Here is a 21,365-nt window from a genome sequence, read left to right as displayed (position 1 = left end):
ATCCCAGAAACCACATGGTGGCTCACAACCACCTATAATCAGATACAATGCCCTCTTCTAGGCTGTCTGAAGTGTACTTACATATAATAAATAAAAAAAATTGTTAAGATCTGTGTTGTACACTCTTATGATCGATTTTGGAGAAGGTACCATGAGGTGCTGAGAAAAAGGTATATTCTTTTGCTTTAGGATGAAATGTTCTCTATATATCTGTGAAATCTAAGTGGTCCAAAGCTACAATTAGTTTCACTGTGTCCCTGTTTAGTTTCTGCTTTCCTGATCGATCCATTGAGGAGAGGAGAGTGTTGAAGTCACCCACAATTACTGTGTTAGGTGCAATGTGTGCTTTGAGCTTTAGTAAAGATTATTTTATAAATGAGGGTGCCCTTGCATTTGGAACATAGGTGTTCAGGGTTGAGAGTTCTTCTTGATCCAGCATTGTAGGGGAGTACCAGGACAGAGAAAAGGAGGGAGGTGATTGGAGAATAGGTGAAGATAAGAGGGCTTATGGGACATATGGGGAGTGGGGAACAAGGAAAGGGGAAAGCATTTGGAATGTAAACAGAGAATTTAGAGGAAAAAAGCCCAGCACTTGGGAGGCAGGTGAATTTCTGGCTTTCAGGCCAGCCTGGAAACCCTGCCTCAAAAAACCAAAAAAGAAACAAAGAAAAGAAAAGAAAAGAAAAGAAAAGAAAAGAAAAGAAAAGAAAGAAAAAAGAAAAAAGAAAAAAGAAAAAAGGAAAGAAAGACCCATCTCACTTCTCCTTGTAACAAAAAAGCTCTTGATTTCTTTCTCAATTAAAAACACCCCTTCCTATGGGTTCTCCTTATGACTTCTTACACCATAGCTCACAGCCTAAGTTCTAAATCTGTTTCTGTATTATCTCATCAACTTTGTAATTGAAATACTCTATGACCTTAAACACCATCTGTTACTTATTATACTCTGGTTCAACATTACATATACTTGTTTGTGACTCCTCAGTATAAATAAACTTATTTGTCTTTGTTGAAATTAATTCCATGAAGTAAGGACATTACTTTTACATTTTTTTTCTTTCCAAGACAGGGTTTCACTGCATAGCCCTGGCTGTCCTGAAACTCACCCTATAGACCAGGCTGGCCTTGAACTCAGAAATCTACCTGCCTCTGCCTCCCAAGTACTTGGATTAAAGCTGTGTGCCACCACCGCCTGGCTACTTTTACATTTTTATTTATATAAAATATATATAAGAACCTGCACTTGCAATCTGCGTCATTTGAATGTGCTAAAACAAAATCAAGCACATGAAATCTGTCTGAAAACAAAATCCCCATGAGCCTGGAGTGCAAGAGGCAATTGAAACTGTGAAAAAGAAGAAGTACCAGAAAAAAACATCAAATTACAGAAGTCAGAGGTTAGATGGGGGGCTGGGGGAGGGTCTAAACTATTTCATCAAATTGAAATACAGGAACATATGCAAGAGAACTGTCCATGCAGACTACACAACAAACACGTTTGAGCCCTCAGATATGGAACTGGGGGATAAACTGATGATATGGCCAACTTTTGTTATACAAGGTCTCCCATCCACATGGACCAACAACCAACCTGGCAGAGTCTTGTTTGCAGGTTCTTCTGCTGTCCATGGCTCCTCTCCCTCTTCCAATTTGAAGATCAACTCAGGTTTAGGGATGTATTGCCCTGTTAATAGGAAATAATATAGGACTTGGAAACATTTTGCTAATCAGGTTCTTTGAAGAAAGACAAATCCAGGTTTTAAGATCTAGGCAACAAAAATACAAATGTGGACCTTTCACTAGAGAGCAGTGAATAATCATACAGGGGCTAGAACCATAGCCCTCAACCTTACAAGTGCCCATATATTTACTGCAGGGAAGGTGCTTGCTCCTGAGACTTACCCAGTGACAGCAGGCTACTATATGTCTCCAATATCACATTCCTGTATAGCATCTTCTGAGCATTATTGAGATTTTGCCACTCTTCACAGGTGAACTTCACAGTGACATCCTCAAGAGACACCATCTCCTGTAACAGCACATTTCTCCTCCATCTATTTACTCTAGGCTTATAAAAAGGAACCTGAAGACCAGCTTCTCTTAAGGAGTAGAAGGCTCTCATGTGACTTCCAGTGGCAGCGGCGGCAGCGGCGCGGGCAGTGCAGCAGTAGCTGGTCCAGCTGAAGGGCCACCAGCAGTGGACCCAGGGTGACACAGGGACCAGTTAGGCCCTGCGCCCACGACCACTGACCTTCGCTGACCAGCCTGGCGGCAAGCAGCTGCAGTTGTGCTGCGCCTTTCCTGCACGGAGGCCACTTCAGAACTCGGCCTCCTACCAGTCAGGAGAGGTGCATCCATCTTGGTTCCTGACTCTGGGGATCAAACAGACTGAGGTACACAAACATAATCAGAGGCCAACACCGCGGTGGTCTGAGCCCGACGGGCGTTGGCCTGCACCCAGGCCCTGGGCTGGTAGGGGGACCACCGGGGTGCCAACCCAGCCAGGGGGTTTTTTGCCCAGGCCTGCGCGCGCGCCTCCGCCATTTTGCCTGCAGGACGACAGAGAGCTCTGGCGGGCAGACCTGTAACAGGCATAGCCTGAGGCTAACAAAGCGAGGGTCTAGGCCCCAAAAGGCACAGGACTGACCCCAAGGACTGGGCGGCTTGGTGGGCCATCTGTGAGTCAACCCGCCCAGAGGATTGTTAGCACAGCAGACTCTCCTGGCGCTTTCAGGAAGCGCGGGCGTGCACGCCCGCCATCCTAGTAACCTGGCGGACCCAATTAACAGTCATAGCCCTAGGGGAACTTTGCTCGGACCTTGGCCTCCCAGGCTTTTGCCTGGACTCAGGGACTGGGCAGCCAGGCTAACCTTGTGTGCGACAGCCCGGTTGGCAGATCGGCTGCCCAGCGGAGTCAGCAGAACACAGGGGAGATCACAGCAGAATACACCATCTGCACTCCCTGGGGGTGCACACGGGCTCCATCTGGTCCACAGACACAATCTGGGGCAAGGCCTCAGGCAGAAGCCCTCAGCTATACTCCCTCCGCTTCCAGATCCAGATCAGCCTGGGCGGCAGCACCACATCTCCAGGTCCTGCAAGTGGCTAGCTGGGCTTCCGGGAGGCCAGCCGGGAGAAGTCAGTGTGCTCCAGTGAATCCAGCGGGCCCCAGCGGGAGCCTTCGGGTGCCTGCTTTGGGATCTGAACAGCCTGGGCAGCAGCACCCTGTCTACAAGCAGTGCAGGAGATAAGCTGTGCACCAGAGGCCAACTGGGAAGGGGCAGCTTGCACTGGTGAGTCCAGCACTGACAAGACAAACTAACACCAGTGAGAACTAGATGGCAAAAGGCAAACGCAGGAACGTCACTAACAGAAATCAAGGCAATATGGCAACATCTGAACCCAATTCTCCTCTACCAACATGTCCTGGATACCCCATCACACCAGTAAAACAAGATTTGGATTTAAAATCACTGGTCATGATGCTGGTACAGGAACACATGAAGGACATACTTAAAGAAATTCAGGAGAAAATAGATCAAAAGTTAGAAGCCCTTGCAAGGGAAACACAAAAATCATTGAAAGAAATCCAGGAGAATACAAAAGCCAACAAGGAGGAAATGCAAAAAACACTTAAAGAAATACAGGAGAACTTTGGTCAACAGGCTGAGGTCATGAAAGACGAAACACAAAAATCTCTTAAAGAAATACAGGAGAACTTTGGTCAAAAGGCTGAGGTCATGAAAGAAAAAACACAAAAATCTCTTAAAGAATTACAGGAAAGCACAAACAAGCAAGTGAAGGAGCTAAGCAAAGCCATCCAGGATCTAAAATCAGAAGTAGAAACAACTAAGAAAACTCAAAGGGAGACAACTTTGGAGATAGAAAGCCTTGGGAAGAAATCGGGGGACAGAGATGCAAACATCAACAACAGAATACAAGAGATAGAAGAAAGAATCTCAGATGCTGAAGATTCCATAGAAACCATGGACTCAACAGTTAAAGAAAATGCAAAATGCAAAAAGCTTGTAACCCAAAATATCCAGGAAATCCAGGACACAATGAGAAGACCAAACCTAAGGATTATAGGCATAGATGAGAGTGAAGATTTACAACTTAAAGGGCCAGCAAATATCTTCAATAAAATTATGGAAGAAAACTTCCCTAACCTAAAGAGAGAGATGCCCATGAATATACAAGAAGCCTACAGAACTCCAAACAGACTGGACCAGAACAGAAATACTTCCCGTCACATAATAATCAAAACACCAAATATTCTAAACAAAGAAAGAATACTAAAGGCAGTAAGAGAAAAAGGCCAAGTAACATATAAAGGAAGACCTATCAGAATCACAGCAGACTTTTCACCTGAGACTATGAAGGCTAGAAGGTCCTGGGCAGATCTCATGCAGACTCTAAGAGAACACAAATGCCAGCCAAAACTACTATATCCAGCAAAACTCTCAATCACCATAGATGGAGAAACTAAGTTATTTCATGACAAAACCAAGTTTACCCAATATCTATCCACAAACCCGGCCCTAAAAAGGATAATAGGAGGACAACACCAATGCAAGGAGGGAAACTTCACCCTGGAAAAAGCAAGATAGTAACCTTTCATCAAACCCAAAAGAAGATAAGCATTCAAATTTAAAAAATAACGTCAAAAATGATAGGAAGTAACAATCACTATTCCTTAATATCTCTTAACATCAATGGACTTAATGCCCCAATAAAAAGACACAGACTAACTGACTGGATACGTAAACAGGACCCTACATTTTGCTGCTTACAGGAAACACACCTCAGGGTCAAAGACAAACACTACCTTAGAGTAAAAGGCTGGAAGACAATTTTACAAGCAAATGGTCTCAGGAAACAAGCTGGAGTAGCCATTCTAATATCAGATAAAATTGACTTTCAACCCAAAGTCATCAAAAGGGACCCTGAGGGACACTTCTTGCTGGTCAAAGGAAAAATACAAAAAGAAGAACTGTCAGTCCTGAATATCTATGCTCCAAATGCAAGGGCACCCTCTTTCGTAAAAGAAACTTTATTAAAACTAAAAGCACCCATTGCACCTAACACAATAATTGTGGGTGACTTCAACACGCACTTTCCTCAATGGACCGATCAGGAAAACAGAAACTAAACAGGGACACAATGAAACTAATTGAAGCTTTGGACCAATTAGATTTAACAGATATATATAGAACATTCTATCCTAAAACAAAAGAATATACCTTTTTCTCAGCACCTCATGGTACCTTCTCCAAAATTGACCATATAATTGGTCACAAGACAGACCTCAACAAATATAAGAAGATAGAACTAATCCCATGCCTCCTATCTGATCACTATGGAGTAAAAGTGATCTTCAATAGCAACAGAAACAACAGAAAACCCACATACACATGGAAACTGAACAATACTCTACTCAATGATACCTTGGTCAAGGAAGAAATAAAGAAATTAAAGACTTTTTAGAACATAATGAAAATGAAAACACAACATACCCAAATCTATGGGACACAATGAAAGCAGTGCTAAGAGGAAAACTCATAGCCCTGAGTGCCTCCAAAAAGAAAATGGAGAGAGCATACATTACCAGCTTAATGACACACCTGAAAGCCCTAGAACAAAAAGAAGCTATTTCGCCCAGGAGGAGTAGAAGGCAGAAAATCATCAAAGTCAGGGACGAAATCAATCAGTAGAAACAAAGAGAACCATACAAAAAATCAACAAAACCAGGAGCTGGTTCTTTGAGAAAATCAACAAGATAGATAAACCCTTAGCCAGACTGACCAAAGGGCACAGAGAAAGTATCCAAATTAACAAACTTAGAAATGAAAAGGGAGATATAACAACGGAAACTGAGGAAATCCAAAGAATCATCAGATCCTCCTACAAGAGCCTGTACTCAACACAACTGGAGAATCTGGAGGAAATGGACAATTTCCTTGACAGATACCAAATACCAAAATTAAATCAGGACCAACTAGACCATCTAAACAGTCCCATAATGCCTAAAGAAATAGAAGGAGTCATAGAAAGTCTTCCAACCAAAAAAAGCACAGAACAGTTCAGAGTTCTACCAGATCTTCAAAGAAGAGTTGACACCAATACTCTTCAAACTATTCCACAAAATAGAAACAGAAGGAACACTACCCAATTCCTTCTACGAAGCCATAATTACGCTGATACCAAAGCCACAAAAGGATCCAACAAGGAAAGAGAACTTCAGACCAATTTCCCTTATGAACATCGATGCAAAAATACTCAATAAAATTCTTGCCAACCGAATCCAAGAACACATCAAAACGATCATCCACCATGATCAAGTAGGCTTTATCCCAGGAATGCAGGGTTGGTTCAATATACGGAAATCCATCAGTACAATCCACTACATAAACAAACTCAAAGAACAAAACCACATGGTCATTTCATTGGATGCTGAAAAAGCATTTGACAAAATTCAGCATCCCTTCATGCTTAAAGTCTTGGAGAGAACAGGAATTGAAGGCCCATACCTAAACATAGTAAAAGCAATATACAGCAAACCGGTAGCCAGCATCAAACTAAATGGAGAGAAACTTGAAGCAATCCCACTGAAATCAGGGACCAGACAAGGCTGCCCCCTTTCTCCTTATCTTTTCAATATTGTACTTGAGGTACTAGCTCGGGCAATTCGACAACATAAGGAGGTCAAAGGGATACAAATTGGAAAGGAAGACGTCAAACTATCATTATTTGCAGACGACATGATCGTCTACCTAAGTGACCCAAAGAACTCCACTAGAGAGCTCCTACAGCTGATAAACAACTTCAGCAAAGTGGCAGTTTATAAAATCAACTCCAGCAAATCAGTGGCCTTCCTATACTCAAAGGATAAGCAGGCTGAGAAAGAAATTAGGGAAATGACCCCCTTCACAATAGCCACAAAGAGTATAAAGTATCTTGGGGTGACTCTTACCAAACATGTGAAAGATCTGTATGACAAGAACTTCAAGACTCTGAAGAAGGAAATGGAAGAAGACCTCAAAAAATGGGAAAACCTCCCATGCCCATGGATTGGTAGAATCAATATAGTTAAAATGGCCATTTTGCCTAAAGCACTATACAGATTCAATGCAATACCCATCAAAATCCCAACTCAATTCTTCACAGAGTTAGAAAGAGCAATTATCAAATTCATCTGGAACAACAAAAAACCCAGGATAGCTAAAACTATTCTCAGCAACAAAAGAAAATCTGGGGGAATCAGTATCCCTGACCTCAAGCAATACTACAGAGCAATAGTGTTAAAAACTGCATGGTATTGGTACAGTGACAGGCAGGAGGATCAATGGAACAGGATTGAAGATCCAGAAATGAACCCACACACCTATGGCCACTTGATCCTCGACAAAGAGGCTGAAAACATCCAATGGAAAAAAGATAGCCTTTTCAACAAATGGTGCTGGTTCAACTGGAGGTCAGCATGCAGAAGAATGAGAATTGATCCATCCTTGTCTCCTTGTACTAAGCTCAAATCCAAATGGATCAAGGACCTCCACATAAAGCCAGACACTCTGAAGCTAATAGAAAGGAAACTGGGGAAGACCCTTGAGGACATCGGTACAGGGAGAAAGTTTCTGAACAGAACACCAATAGCGTATGCTCTAAGAGCAAGAATTGACAAATGGGACCTCATAAGGTTACAGAGTTTCTGTAAGGCAAAGGACACCATCAAGAGGACAGATCGGCAACCAACAAATTGGGAAAAGATCTTCACCAATCCTACATCAGATAGAGGGCTAATATCCAATATATATAAAGAACTCAAGAAGATAGATTCCAGAAAACCAAACAACCCTATTAAAAAATGGGGTACAGAGTTAAACAAAGAATTCTCACCTGAAAAACTTCGGATGGCAGAGAAGCATCTTAAAAAATGCTCAACTTCATTAGTCATTAGGGAAATGCAAATCAAAACAACCCTAAGATTTCATCTTACACCAGTCAGAATGGCTAAGATTAAAAATTCAGGAGACAGCAGATGTTGGAGAGGATGTGGAGAAAGAGGAACACTCCTCCACTGCTGGTGGGGTTGCAAATTGGTACAACCACTCTGGAAAGCAGTCTGGCGGTTCCTCCGAAAACTGGGCACCTCACTTCCAGAAGATCCTGCTATACCACTCCTGGGCATATACCCAGAGGATTCCCCACCATGTAATAAGGATACATGCTCTACTATGTTCATAGCAGCCCTATTTATAATTGCCAGATGCTGGAAAGAACCCAGGTATCCCTCAACAGAAGAGTGGATGCAAAAAATGTGGTATATCTACACAATGGAGTACTATTCAGCCATTAGAAACAATGAATTCATGAAATTCTTAGGCAAATGGATGGAGCTAGAGAACATCATACTAAGTGAGGTAACCCAGACTCAAAAGGTGAATCATGGTATGCACTGACTAATAAGTGGTTACTAACCTAGAAAACTGGAATACCCAAAACATTATCCACACATCAAATGAGATACAAGAAGAAAGGAGGAGTGGCCCCTGGTTCTGGAAAGACTCAGTGAAACAGTATTCGGCAAAACCAGAACGGGGAAGTGGGAAGGGGTGGGAGGGAGGAGAGGGGAAGAGAAGGGGGCTACGGGACTTTCGGGGAGTGGGGGGGCTAGAAAAGGGGAAATCATTTGAAATGTAAATAAATTATATCGAATAAAAAAATAAAAAAAAATAAAAAAATAAAAAAAAAGAATAAAATGATCCTAATGAAAAAAAAAAGAAGGCTCTCATGTGTATTTTACATTATAATATACCTTGTTTATGTAGTATAAAAAGTAAACAAAAAATCCTGATGCAATTAATTAATTAATGTGCAACCTGATAATATTAAAATTAAAACCTTCACTGTTGGTGTAAGAGAACCCAGACTACTCAGGTAACCAGGCCTTAATCAGATAGGACTGCATGTCAACATAATCATACCTTGCCTCGCTCTACCTCCTAGGAGTTGGAGGCAGCCTGACTAATGTCATGTTGTATGGGTTGTGCAATAATAATTACCATTCTCTTGTGTATATGAATTATCTTTAATATAAATAACATCTGTGAATTAATCCAGTGTCTGTATGATTTTACTTTATACTATTTCTCAATAATAACACAGAAAATTCAGTGTTTCTTTAAATCTGCACCTTAATAGCTCAGGACCCAGTATTCTCTATTCTGTCCAGCCATTGGGTGATAATCATTTATTGTTGGGCAGAGAATAAATGGTAAGAATTTTTTACAGAAACTTGACACAGGACATTCTTAGTATAAGCTTTTTTGTGCTGTGTCATGATTGAAACAAGATATGAGGGCAGAGAAATCTGCACTGGAATTACACAAGGGTAAACTTTACACAGTGTACAGAAACATCATGTCTACATTTCCCCCTTTGTCTAATAAAAGGCTCTTTTGTTATAATAAACAACACACAGCAGGAACAATTATGAAACAATTATAAAAATATTAGGTAAGAGTTACATTGAAAAGATCTCATCTATTTGCATTTGGAAACTCATAATGTATATTATTTCATACCTTACAATGTAATAAAGACTTAAATAGCCCAAAAAAATTATCAGCTGAGGCTGGAAAAGAGAAGAAACTATAGAATACACATCTAGATCATTACCCACAGATCACCTGCATCCTGGCTATCTTCCCTTCTACTTATTCTCCCACGGGAATTCTTACACAGAGGAAAGATTTTAATATTAGAATAGATATTTTTAGTACACAAACAGAGTAAAAAAATTAAGAACCTATACAGAAAAGGTTTCTGAATTGATTCTAAAGGGAAAATTGTAACTTTGTCAACTCTCTGAAATGGATTCACCAGAATTGTGTCACCTTTACCAATGCTGAGATTGCCTCACTATGGGCAGAAGATGAACTTTGGCAGAGGGCCCCCAGTGATTTTTAGAAGAAATTAACAACAAATACCCAAAAAGCAAGTGACTTCAATTTGTAAAAAGAACTAATTGGATTTTGCCTTGTATAATAAAAAGAATTCTAATTTCTGGAGCACTTACATTTTACACTGATGGAAATAATTCGGGAAAGACAGGATATAAGTCAGAAGATATAAGTAAGGTGGTAAAAAATCCTTAGGAATCAGGACAAAATCAGAATCATGTGAAATACTTATGGAATAATAAGATTTTCAAAAATCTCATAATATAGTAACTAACTCTAAATGTGCAGAAAGTGTTGTTTTCCATATAGAAACTGCTGAACTTATTCAGGGTGATTCCAAATGGATTTCTCTGTTTATTCGACAAGTGGGCTGATTCTGCCACTATGTGTTTATTAGAAATAATGGCACATGGAGAAAGAGGAACAGTCCCCCACTGCTGGTAGGATTGCAAGCTAGAACAACCACTCTGGAAATCAGTCTGGCGGTTCCTCAGAAAACTTGGCATGACACTTCTGGAGGACCCTGTTATACTACTCCTGGCCATATACCCAGAGGATTCCCTGGCATACAATAAGGACACATGTTCCACTATGTTCATAGCAGCCTTATTTATAATAGCAGAAAGATGGAAAGAACCCAGATGCCCCTCAATGGAGGAATGAATACAGAAAATGTGGTATATTTGCACAATGGAATACTACTCAGCAATTAAAAACAATGAGTTCATGAAATTCATTAGGCAAATGGTTGGAACTGGAAAATATCATCCAACGTGAGGTAACCCATTCACAAAAGAACACACATGGAATGCAGTCACTGAGAAGTAGATATTAGCCCAAAAGCTCTGAATACCCAAGATGCAATTCACATATCAAATCATTTTCAAGAAGAAGGAAGGAGAAGGACCTGGTCCTGGAAAGGCTTGATGCAGCAATATAGAGAATTACCAGGACAGAGAACTGGGAAGGGGTTGTTTGGGAAATGGGCAGAGGGAAGAGGGCTTATCTGAATTATGGGGAGGGGGGAACCAGGAAAGGGGAAATCATTTGGAATACAGGTAAACAAAGAATATACAAAATAAAAAAATAAAAATAAATAAAAAAATGAAGAGGTGATGGCAATTATGGGTATACCTATACAAATTAAAACTAACAATGCTCCAGCGTATACCACTAGTAAAATTTTTAAAAATTTACATATCAATACATAAAGCATATTACAGGTATACCAACAATTCTTCAGAACAAATAGTCATTGAAAGGTCCAACTGTACTTTAAAAGAAATGCTTAGTAAACAGACAGGACTATCAAAGAACCCAAAGATAGATTATAAAATGCTTTACTAACTTAAAATTACTTAAATGCTAATAAGCAAAAACAATGGCCACTGAAGACACTGGATTATATTAAAAAACTGAATTATATCAGCCTGTTTATTTCAAAGATATATTAACCTCAAAATAGAGAGCATGAAATGTGTTACTCTGGGAAGAAACTTTGCATATGTTCATACAGGAGAAGAAAAATTACAGATTCCATTCAACCTGATAAAAAAAAATCAGATTTGATAAAGGAAGACCCCATGAAGATCTTGACTACAGATAGGAAAAAGGAAATCAAAAAATCCAAAAAGAATCAGTAACATTATTTCCTCATCCCTCTCCATGGATCAGCCCGGACACTGGCAAGACATAAAAATGTCTCTAACAAGAACTTCAGCTAGACAGAGCCAATGGATCTTATTGGCGACAGAGTCTTCAAGATTCATCATTCCATCCTTTTATATGGCATGAATGAAGTTTTAAATTGCAGTTTGGTTATATGATCAAACTAGCTCATAAACAATGACAGTTGTCTTTCACCTGCTCAAACAAGAAGCAAAAATCATCTTTAACTAGTCTTTGTGTGCTGCACATTCCAAACATTATATTAATATAGAAATATATATTACCTCTAAAAGCTTTACAGTCGCAGAAAAAAAAAAATACAACCACGAATACAGTCCTGGCAAGATTCACCCTCAAGGATGCTGAGATGCTGAGACTTGCTATTCCACTTCCCTGCCTGATCCTACCTCAACTACATACCAAAATAAATGCTATATGTAAAAATCACCTGGAAGCAATTATAAGCGAACTTCACCCCATTCCCAAGAAGTGGGGTAAAGGAATTTTCATCATTCAATAGATGTCAGATGTTTGTTGTCTTTTAAAGGGGGATGGTTATAAATAATTATGGTCTTGTACAGGGAGGAGATAAAATAGGATGGTTAGATTCAGGGATTTATTTTTCCTTTCCTTTTCACTTTCTTTCTTTCTCAGATAAGGGAAAGGATGTTGAAAAGGGTGGGGGAAAGAAAAGTATTGTAAGAAGTTAGATATAGCCAGGCAGTTGTGCCATATGCCTTTAATCCTAGCACTTGGGATGCAGAAGCAGTCGGATTTCTGAGTTCTCGGCCAGCCTGGTCTACAGAGTGAGTTCCAAGACAGCCAGGGCTCTACAAAAAAAAAAACGGTCTCAAAAAAAAAAAAAAAAACAAAGAAGAAGAAGAAAAAGGAAAGAAGTAGAAGAAGAAGAAAAAGAAGAAGGAGGAGGAGGAGGAGGCGGGGGAGGAGGAAGAGGAGGAGGAGGAGGAGGAGGAGGAGGAGGAGGAGGAGGAGGAAGAAGAAGAATAAGAAGAAGAAGAAGAAGAAGAAGAAGAAGAAGAAGAAGAAGAAGAAGAAGAAGAAGAAGAAGAGGAGGAGGAGGAAAAAGAAGAACAAGAAGAAGAAGAAGAACAAGAAGAAGAAGAAGAAGAAGAAGAAGAAGAAGAAGAAGAAGAAGAAGAAGAAGAAGAAGAAGAAGAAGAAGAAGAAGAAGAAGAAGAAGAAGAACAAGAACAAGAACAAGAAGAACAAGAAGAACAAGAAGAACAAGAAGAACAAGAAGAAGAAGAAGAAGAACAAGAAGAAGAAGAAGAAGAAGAAGAAGAAGAAGAAGAAGAAGAAGAAGAAGAAGAAGAAGAAGAAGAAGAAGTACAAGAACAAGCACAAGCACAAGAACAAGAAGAACGAGAACAAGAAGAACGAGAACAAGAAGAACAAGAAGAAGAAGAAGAAGAAGAAGAAGAACAAGAACAAGAAGAACAAGAACAAGAAGAACAAGAAGAAGAACAAGAAGAAGAACAAGAAGAAGAAGAAGAAGAAGAAGAAGAAAAAGAAGAAGAAGAAGAAGAAGAAGAAGAAGAAGAAGAAGAAGAACAAGAAGAAGAAGAACAAGAAGAAGAAGAACAAGAAGAAGAAGAACAAGAAGAAGAAGAACAAGAAGAAGAAGAACAAGAAGAAGAAGAACAAGAAGAAGAAGAACAAGAAGAAGAAGAACAAGAAGAAGAAGAAGAAGAAGAAGAAGAAGAAGAAGAAGAAGAAGAAGAAGAAGAAGAAGAAGAAGAAGAAGAAGAAGAAGAAGAAGAACAGGAACAAGAAGAAGAAGAACAAGAAGAACAAGAAGAAGAAGAACAAGAAGAACAAGAAGAAGAAGAACAAGAAGAAGAACAAGAAGAAGAAGAAGAAGAAGAAGAAGAAGAAGAAGAAGAAGAAGAAGAAGAAGAAGAAGAAGAAGAAGAAGAAGAAGTAGTACAAGAACAAGCACAAGCACAAGAACAAGAAGAACGAGAACAAGAAGAACAAGAAGAACAAGAAGAATAACAAGAACAAGAAGAACAAGAAGAACAAGAACAAGAAGAACAAGAACAAGAAGAACAACAAGAAGAACAAGAAGAACAAGAAGAAGAAGAAGAAGAAGAACAAGAACAAGAACAAGAACAAGAACAAGAACAAGAACAAGAACAAGAACAAGAGCAAGAACAAGAATTTAGATATATAGGGGTAGATTTTTGAATCTACTCTTAAAACAAAAAAAATTATAGTCATAATTAAGCTTATACAGGATTTTCTATATCGATACAAAAATAAGGTTATTTTTGATACATTGGCATAGGTTATTTTTATTGATATAAATTTAAGGTTACTTTGATACCCACAATGTGTATATGTTCCTGGTGTTTATTTGAGGTATTGTACTTATATAATTCTTAAAGATGCAATGTAAAGTTCTAGACCTTTTGAAAGGACTGCTATTACAAACTGTTAGGGATGATAAAAACTGCAAGTTACAAACTTTGAGGGATGGTTATGATAGTCATACTCATGGTCACATTAAATACTAATCTAGTTAATTACAATAAGATGTTCTCAAGGTTACTCAGATAGTAAATAGCTAAGAATAAACAATGTTTGACAATTCAGATATACTATAAGTGGATAGCTGTTCTTCAAAAACCTCAGAGTTACACAAAATATGGCATATAAAATTATTTCATTATTAAAAGATCTCTTGACTATAAGACAGGTCTGCCCCTGAAAGGTCCCCATTTGACGTCACATATGATGATGAGCATTCACAACCTCCATTTGGAGGTGACTCAATTGTGTCAAGCTACCCACCGGGCAAAGAAAATGCCCACAGTTCAACTACAGGCAAATGCTGTCCAGAAAGGACAAAGGGACACAGGAAAGCCAACTGTCAAGCCTACCAAGGCCAAGTAAGCCAAGTCCTTCATAATTCCTGCTTCACATAAGTCTATCAGATACACTGGGCCAAAAGGCTGAAGATGGATGCTCCAAAGCTATAGAGACAATATTGGGGAATGTCCAGATATCCAGCTGTGTCTGTCATTTCTATAATTTTGGGGAAGCTATGTCCCTGCCCTTCCTGTATACTCATGTAAATTTTTATTCCTTCTCATGTCTCTGATGGGGTTGAAAAATACAGAGTCTCACAATTAAGCTTGAGTTATTTAGGATTTAAGAAGATGCTATAGATCTAAAAGGATGTTTTAGGTTGGTAATGCAAATTAGGATAAAATTTGAGTTACGCACAAAATTTTGAATACACCAATATAAGATAGATAATAGAAATTTTTTCCTTAATTGCCAAATGCTGTGGATTGAACATTATGAATGTAAATCCTACCAGTTTCCATAATTGCCTCATAATTGTTATAATTGTATTCAGTTTATATTTTAAGGGAAAAGATCCTCATTTTGGATTAAAAGGGGGAATTGTAGAGAGAATATCGTGTGTATTGTATGGATGTATCACCTGTCAATTAAAAAGCGTATGGTCTATGGCATAGAAAGACAATAGGAAGTTGGACACCTAGAAGGCAGAAGGAATTCTGGGATAGAGACAGATGATAAGATTGGCTTGGGAAGATGAGAGGAAATGGGTGCATGGTACCCATGCACAGGTAACCAGCCAGGTGGAAGAAAGTATGTTTCAAACTTGGGTTATCTAAGTTATGGACTAGTCAGAGTTGACCCTAGCCATATGGACTAGGTATTATGAGTCTGATTCTTATTTCTGGAAGCATAGGGCTGGGAAGAAGAACCCAGATAAAACTTCTACACTCTTTCCTTTAAAAAAGTGACCCTTGTCATTAAGTCATATATGCTCCTCTCTTGTACCTCACTTATGCAAAATAGGTCTCATGTTAACCACACCTGCTTCCTACAAGAATTCCCCTTCCCTCAGAAGTCTTTGAAAGAATAACCTTTGCTTAATCTGGCACAGTGCAACTATCTTTCAAAATGCTTCCTCAACCATACAAACAACCACACACCAGAGTAATAGTCCTATACATTGCAGAGAGAATCTCTCGTGTACTGCATGGAAGCATCACCTGTCAATAAAAAGAAAAAATCTGCCTGGCCAATGAGCTGAGGCAGAAAATTAGTGAGAGTTCTAATAGGGAGAGGGGACTCTGAGATAGAATCTGGCAGGGAAGAGATTTGACCCAGCCTCTGAGGAGACAGACAGATAACACTGAGAAGAGGTAACCAGCCATGTAGCACTCACAGAATAAATGGGTTAAGTTTCTGGCTGGTTTTGTGTGTCAACTGACACAGGCTGGAGTTACCACAGAGAAAGGAGCTTCAGTTGGGGAAGTGCCTCCATGAGACCCAGCTGGGGGGCATTTTCTCAATAAGTGATCAAGGTGGAGGGCCCCTTGTGGGTGTTGCTATCCCTGGGCTAGTAGTCTTGGGTTTTATAAGAGAGCAGACTGAGCGAGCCAGGGGAAGCAAGCCAGTAAGGGACAACCCTCTGTGGCCTCTGCTCCAGCTCCTGCTTCCTGACCTGCTTGAGATCCAGTCCTGACTTCCTTTAGTGATGAACAGCAGTGTGGAAGAGTAAGCTCAATAAACTCTTTCCTCCCCAACTTGTTTCTTGGTCATGATGTTTGTGCAGGAATAGAAACCCTGAGTAAGACATTAAGTTACAAGCTAACTGGAAAATATGCCCAAGCTTATGACCGAGGCCTTGTTTATTCAAATATAATTAAGATTCAGAGTCATTATTTCTGGAACTGGACAAGAATGGAAAAGCCCATGGTTACAAATGGCATCCAATGTCAGGCACAGAATTCAAGTTTAGACAAAAGATCCACGTATTAGAAAAAGGCCCAAGTGGAAAGGCAGGAAACAAGCACTTTCCAGAGCTGGATGCAGTTTCCTAGCCAGGGAGGAGGATAAATCCTCTTAAGAGAGAGCAAGCAGAGGCCTGTCAGCAGAGGACATCAAGGGGGAAGCCAGAACTTCAGGCATGCCCCCATAAGCATCCAGAGCTAGGGCCAAATGGCTCAATGGCTAAGGTCAAAAACTCAGGAGACAGCAGGTGTTGGCGAGGATGTGGAGAAAGAGTAACACTCCTCCACTGCTGGTGGGATTGTAAGATGGTACAACCACTTTGGAAATCAGTCTGGCAGTTCCTCTGAAAACTGGGCATGACACTTCCTGAGGACCCTGCTATACCACTCCTGGGCATATACCCAGAGGATTCTTCAGCATGTGATAAGGACACATGTTCATAGCAGCCCTATTTGTAGTAGCCAGAAGCTGGAAAGAACCCAGGTGTCCCTTAACGGAGGAATGGATACAAAAAATTTGGTATATTTACACAATGGAGTACTATTCAGCCATTAGAAACAATGAATTCATGAAATTCTTAGACAAATGGATGGAGCTGGAGAACATCATACTAAGTGAGGTAACCCAGTCTCAAAAGATCATGGTATTCACTCACTGATAAGTGGATATTAGCCTAGAAACTTGAATACCCAAGACATAATCCACATATTAGATGAGGTACAAAAAGAATGGAGGAGTGGTCCCTGGTTCTGGAAAGATTCAGTGCAACAGTATAGGGGAATTCCAGAACAGGGAAGTGGGAAGGGGTAGATGGAGGAACAGGGGGAGGGAAGAAGGCTTATGGGACTCCTGGGGAGTGGGGACACAGAAAAGGGGAAACCATTTGAGATGTAAATAAAAATATATCAATGAAGAAAAAAAAGAAAAAAGAAAGAAAAAGCTGGGACCTGCAGTTATGAGGCTCAACTCTCAAAAAAGACAAACAGTGACTCAGTCCGAACCTGCAAAGCCAGCCTAGGAGACCAAGCCAGTGGAACGGAGCTAGCTGACAGAGACATGTGCTGGCCTGAGGAGCCTGCAGACACAGAGAAAGCAAAAACAACATTTTCCCAGAGCTGCAGTGGACCTGAAAAGCCCAAGCTTCTGAAGTGTAAGGCATTAAGTTTGAAAACTATAAAAGAGAAAAGTATATAAAAAAATATATAGGTGAATGAACCTGTATTGTTATCATTATATCATTAAATTGAAAGAACTTGGCCTAGAGAGATGGCTCAGCACTCAAGACCACTGCCTGCTCTTCCCCAGGTCCTGAGTGCAATTCCCAGAATCCACACAGTAGCTCACAACCATCTATAAAAGGAACTAATGCTGTCTGTCTTCTGGCATGCAGACAGAGCACTCCTATATTTTAAATCATTAAATATTTCTTAAATTGCAGGAACTTATTGTGTAGCGAATGATTCTATATTTACATATCTAGACTAATTTCAACAGGAAATGTTATGTATGTTGGTATTCCTTACAAATTAAAAGCATGTACTATGACATTTCATTATGTCTTTGATGCATACAAACAACTGCTCTATGTTTATTTGTAAGATATACTGATTCCAAAATCATAGTGCAATGTAATGAAGTCAAATCACAAGAAGTATGTAAACTGACGGGATTTGGATTTCAACAGCCATCCCCTAGAAAAAACTAAAAAGGTTTGTAGAAGACATAAAAGAGACTAAGAGAAACAGGGGTGTTTCCAGACATTACAGAAAGGAAAAAACACACAGCATACAAAAACTGGAAAATACTTGTGAAATTCATATTCCACGGGTAGACATTCTCCACTGTGGAATAAGGTTAAACAACTTACGCATAAGATGATTTTGCTTGGATCTTTGCAGAGAAGAAAAACAAAAACAAACTGAATACAACAAAAGAATAAGAAAAAGATAAGATTCAAAGAATAAATCAATGAAATTCAAATTTAAAAGTTAGTAATACAGAGTACACACACACACACACACACTCACATTCTCACAACCCACATACTCTGCTCAGCAGTTAAGGGTCAGAACAATTCTGTTCCTGAGTTCTATTCCCAGGCAGAAATCAAAGGAATTGGGACATAGGCTACAAAGGAAGGAATAAGGTAGATCTTAACAACAAATTCTTGTTCTTATTAAAGATGAAACAGAATAATCATCAAAGCAAACCATTATGTTGACCATCCACCCAAAATAAAACCCAGTATATACTCATAGGTCTATAAATAAGAAATGAATATCAAAACAAGAGTTAAGGATTGACTCAATATTCAAAAATTAAATATTATGCTTTGAAATAAGCTTTGAGCTAAGACAGTATTCATGAACAACACTGACACGAGCTTGAGACAAACACTGAACAATGACTTCTGGGAGTGGGCCAGAATTCCTCCATCGTTGGTGGACACTGGGCTTAAACCTTGCCCTTAGCACATGGTTTGGTCACTGAGCAAACATGGCAAAGTTACCATCTGGGAAACTCACAGACAAGGCTTCCAGAAGTCACACAGCATCATCAGGAAGCCAGGCACACAGGCTGGCGCGATGGCTCAGTAGTTAAGAGCACTGACTGCTCTTCTGAAGGTCCTGAGGTCAAATCCCAGCAACCACATGATGGCTCACAACCATCTGAAATGAGAACTGGCACCCTGTATAAAGACAGCTACAGTGTACTTACATATAATAAAAAATAAATCTTAAAAAAAAAAGGAAGCCAAGCACTAGGAAGGAAATCCAACTATCATGAGACAACTTTGTTAAAGCACATGGAAAAGCCCTAAGAAAGAACCCTTTTTCTTGGGCCCATGGAACCTCCTATCATAGACCACTGCAGCAACCTTGAGCTCTTGGATATCACCCTGCTCTGCTTTCAATGACCTACTCCAACCACTAGATCACTGTAGAGAAGCCAGCCAGCAAAGAATCCCTAACACAGATCCAAAGGTCATAAACTATGTTAAGGATGGCTCTGATCCAAGGTTTTAATATGAATGATCCTCTGCAGAGTCGAGACTGAGATGCTTGGTTCCAAGCTGGTGACACTATTTTTAGAAGTGAGGAAAACTTCAGCAATTCTCACCCAGTTAGAGGAAATAGATCACTGGACCATATCCTTGTGCATTATATTCTCTAGCCCTTTCTGAATCTTTCTCTCTGCTTGCTTTCTACAATCAGAAGTTAAAATTCAGAAAGGATGCTAAAATTTCAAGTATCAATTAGGGAAAATAAATAAATGGGTAGGATTTGCTGAGCAGGAAATATAATTGCTTCCCTGCAAGGATTCAACAGAGTGTTTAGTAAAAGGACACAAGCTACAAAAGATGTTCTCCTTACTGAGGGAAGTGGGATTGACCTAGTTAGACTCCATGAAACAAGGCAACTGATGTGGGAGACTGCTGGGTAATGGATTTTGGTGAACTCTAAGTATGTACTTTTTAAAGAACTTACTCCGGCACCCGTTCCTGTACTAAACACCACAATTAGAAAAAAAGAAAGATCAGGAAGGAGGAGGGGGGTAGAAAGGGGACAGTGCAGGGTGTAGTAGGTAATAGGGTATGCCTAATACACAGAGGACAGTGCAGGGTGTGGTTCAGTAACAGAGAAACGCTTTATGCTCGTGAGACCCTTGGCTGGAGTCCCAACAAGCACGAACACACAGAGGAAATGGAACGGAGGCCTCTGAGTATTAGGCTGACATAAGTGAAAGAAGATGGCCAAGTGCAAACTTAGGCATTTGCTAGAGAAAGGGAATATCAACTAAGAGACTTGCAAGAGCCAGAAAGCAGAACGAAGATACATGGAGCATGGACCTGGACTAGACTTTTAACAAAGACCTGGCACAGGTGCCTAATGGGAATAAATGCCCAAATCAGTGTGCACAGGGCACCCCGCATCCCAGCACCTTGCCTTCTACAAATGTCCACCATGTATGCCCTTGCCAGCCTCTTCACTATGCACTATGCACTGGATGTGTATGGAGGGCAGGAGTAACAGGTACTTAGAACCAAGTTAATCATGATTTCATCCAGTTCCTTAAGGGGCAAAGCCCCATGGTGGAAATGATGATTGCCAAAGAAATTTGAAATATGGGAGAAATTAATAATTTGTAGCAGTAAGGAAAACTATAGTTTATTAAATATTGCTATATTACTATTAACGGGAATTAAAATATACTTCTTTCTGTAAATTTAGGCATTTCTGACTGATGGTCAGACCATGAATACAAAGAAAACAACAACATATCATAAAGTAGGGAATAAATAACTCATCACATAGTCATTCATGATGCTTGTAAGTTCCTGGGTTTGCTTTTACCCTTGGAAACACGAAGAGGATACTGGGATACACGTGAGAGAAGAAACGGATAGAGTCCTGAGAGTGAGAGGATATTCATGGCTTGGTCTGAGATTCTCACTCAAAACACAGTCCAATTAGCTGAAAAAGAAAAGAAGAAGGAGGAGGAGGAAGAAGGAGGAGGGAGGAGGAGGAGGAGAAGAAGAAGGAGAAGGAGGAGGAGGAAGAGGAGGAGGAGGAGGAGGAGGAGGAAGAAGAGGAGGAGGAGAAGGAGAAGGAAAAGGAGGAGGAGGAGGAGGAGAAGGAGGAGGAGGAGGAGGAGGAGGAAGAGGAGGAGGAGGAGGAGGAGGAGGAGGAGGAGGAGGAGAAGGAGAAGGAGAAGGAGAAGGAGAAGGAGAAGGAGAAGGAGAAGGAGAAGGAGAAGGAGAAGAAGAAGAAGAAGAAGAAGAGGAGGAGGAGGAGGAGGAGGAGGAGGAGGAGGAGGAGGAGGAGGAGGAAATAAAACATAAGAAAACAGTCCCTGGGGGGCTAGAGAAATAGCTCAAAGATAAAGAGCATGGCTGCTCTTCCAAAGGACACATGTTCAATTCCCAGCACCCCTAGT

The 21,365-nt window shown here is 40.2% G+C and overlaps 1 protein-coding gene and 2 long non-coding RNA genes across 4 annotated transcripts in view; all 3 read right to left on the bottom strand.

The window, feature by feature from the left end:
- Positions 1-21,365, bottom strand: part of LOC127689387 (uncharacterized) — a 488,686-nt gene that overhangs the window by 97,174 nt on the left and 370,147 nt on the right. The window lies entirely within an intron of this gene.
- LOC127689394 (uncharacterized) overlaps positions 1-21,365 on the bottom strand; it is a 126,157-nt gene that overhangs the window by 16,699 nt on the left and 88,093 nt on the right. Inside the window, exons 1-2 of one of the 2 annotated variants that reach the window (XR_007978902.1) lie at positions 1,903-1,936; positions 1,592-1,684 (exon numbers count right to left, since the gene is read on the bottom strand). This is a non-coding gene — a long non-coding RNA (uncharacterized LOC127689394). Of the gene's footprint in view, positions 1-1,591; positions 1,685-1,902; positions 1,937-21,365 lie in introns of those variants that run through there. The other variant, XR_007978903.1, reaches the window with a different exon arrangement.
- The window catches only part of LOC127689395 (uncharacterized), a 107,208-nt gene continuing 87,773 nt past the window's right edge, over positions 1,931-21,365 (bottom strand). The window contains exon 4 of the long non-coding RNA XR_007978904.1: positions 1,931-2,029. This is a non-coding gene — a long non-coding RNA (uncharacterized LOC127689395). The remainder of the gene's footprint in view (positions 2,030-21,365) is intronic.

Source organism: Apodemus sylvaticus, chromosome 7 (assembly GCF_947179515.1).
Source record: "Apodemus sylvaticus chromosome 7, mApoSyl1.1, whole genome shotgun sequence".
Classification (NCBI taxonomy): Eukaryota; Metazoa; Chordata; class Mammalia; order Rodentia; family Muridae; genus Apodemus; species Apodemus sylvaticus.
Note: the sequence above shows the minus strand (reverse complement) of the source record. Positions and strands in the feature narration are given on the sequence as shown.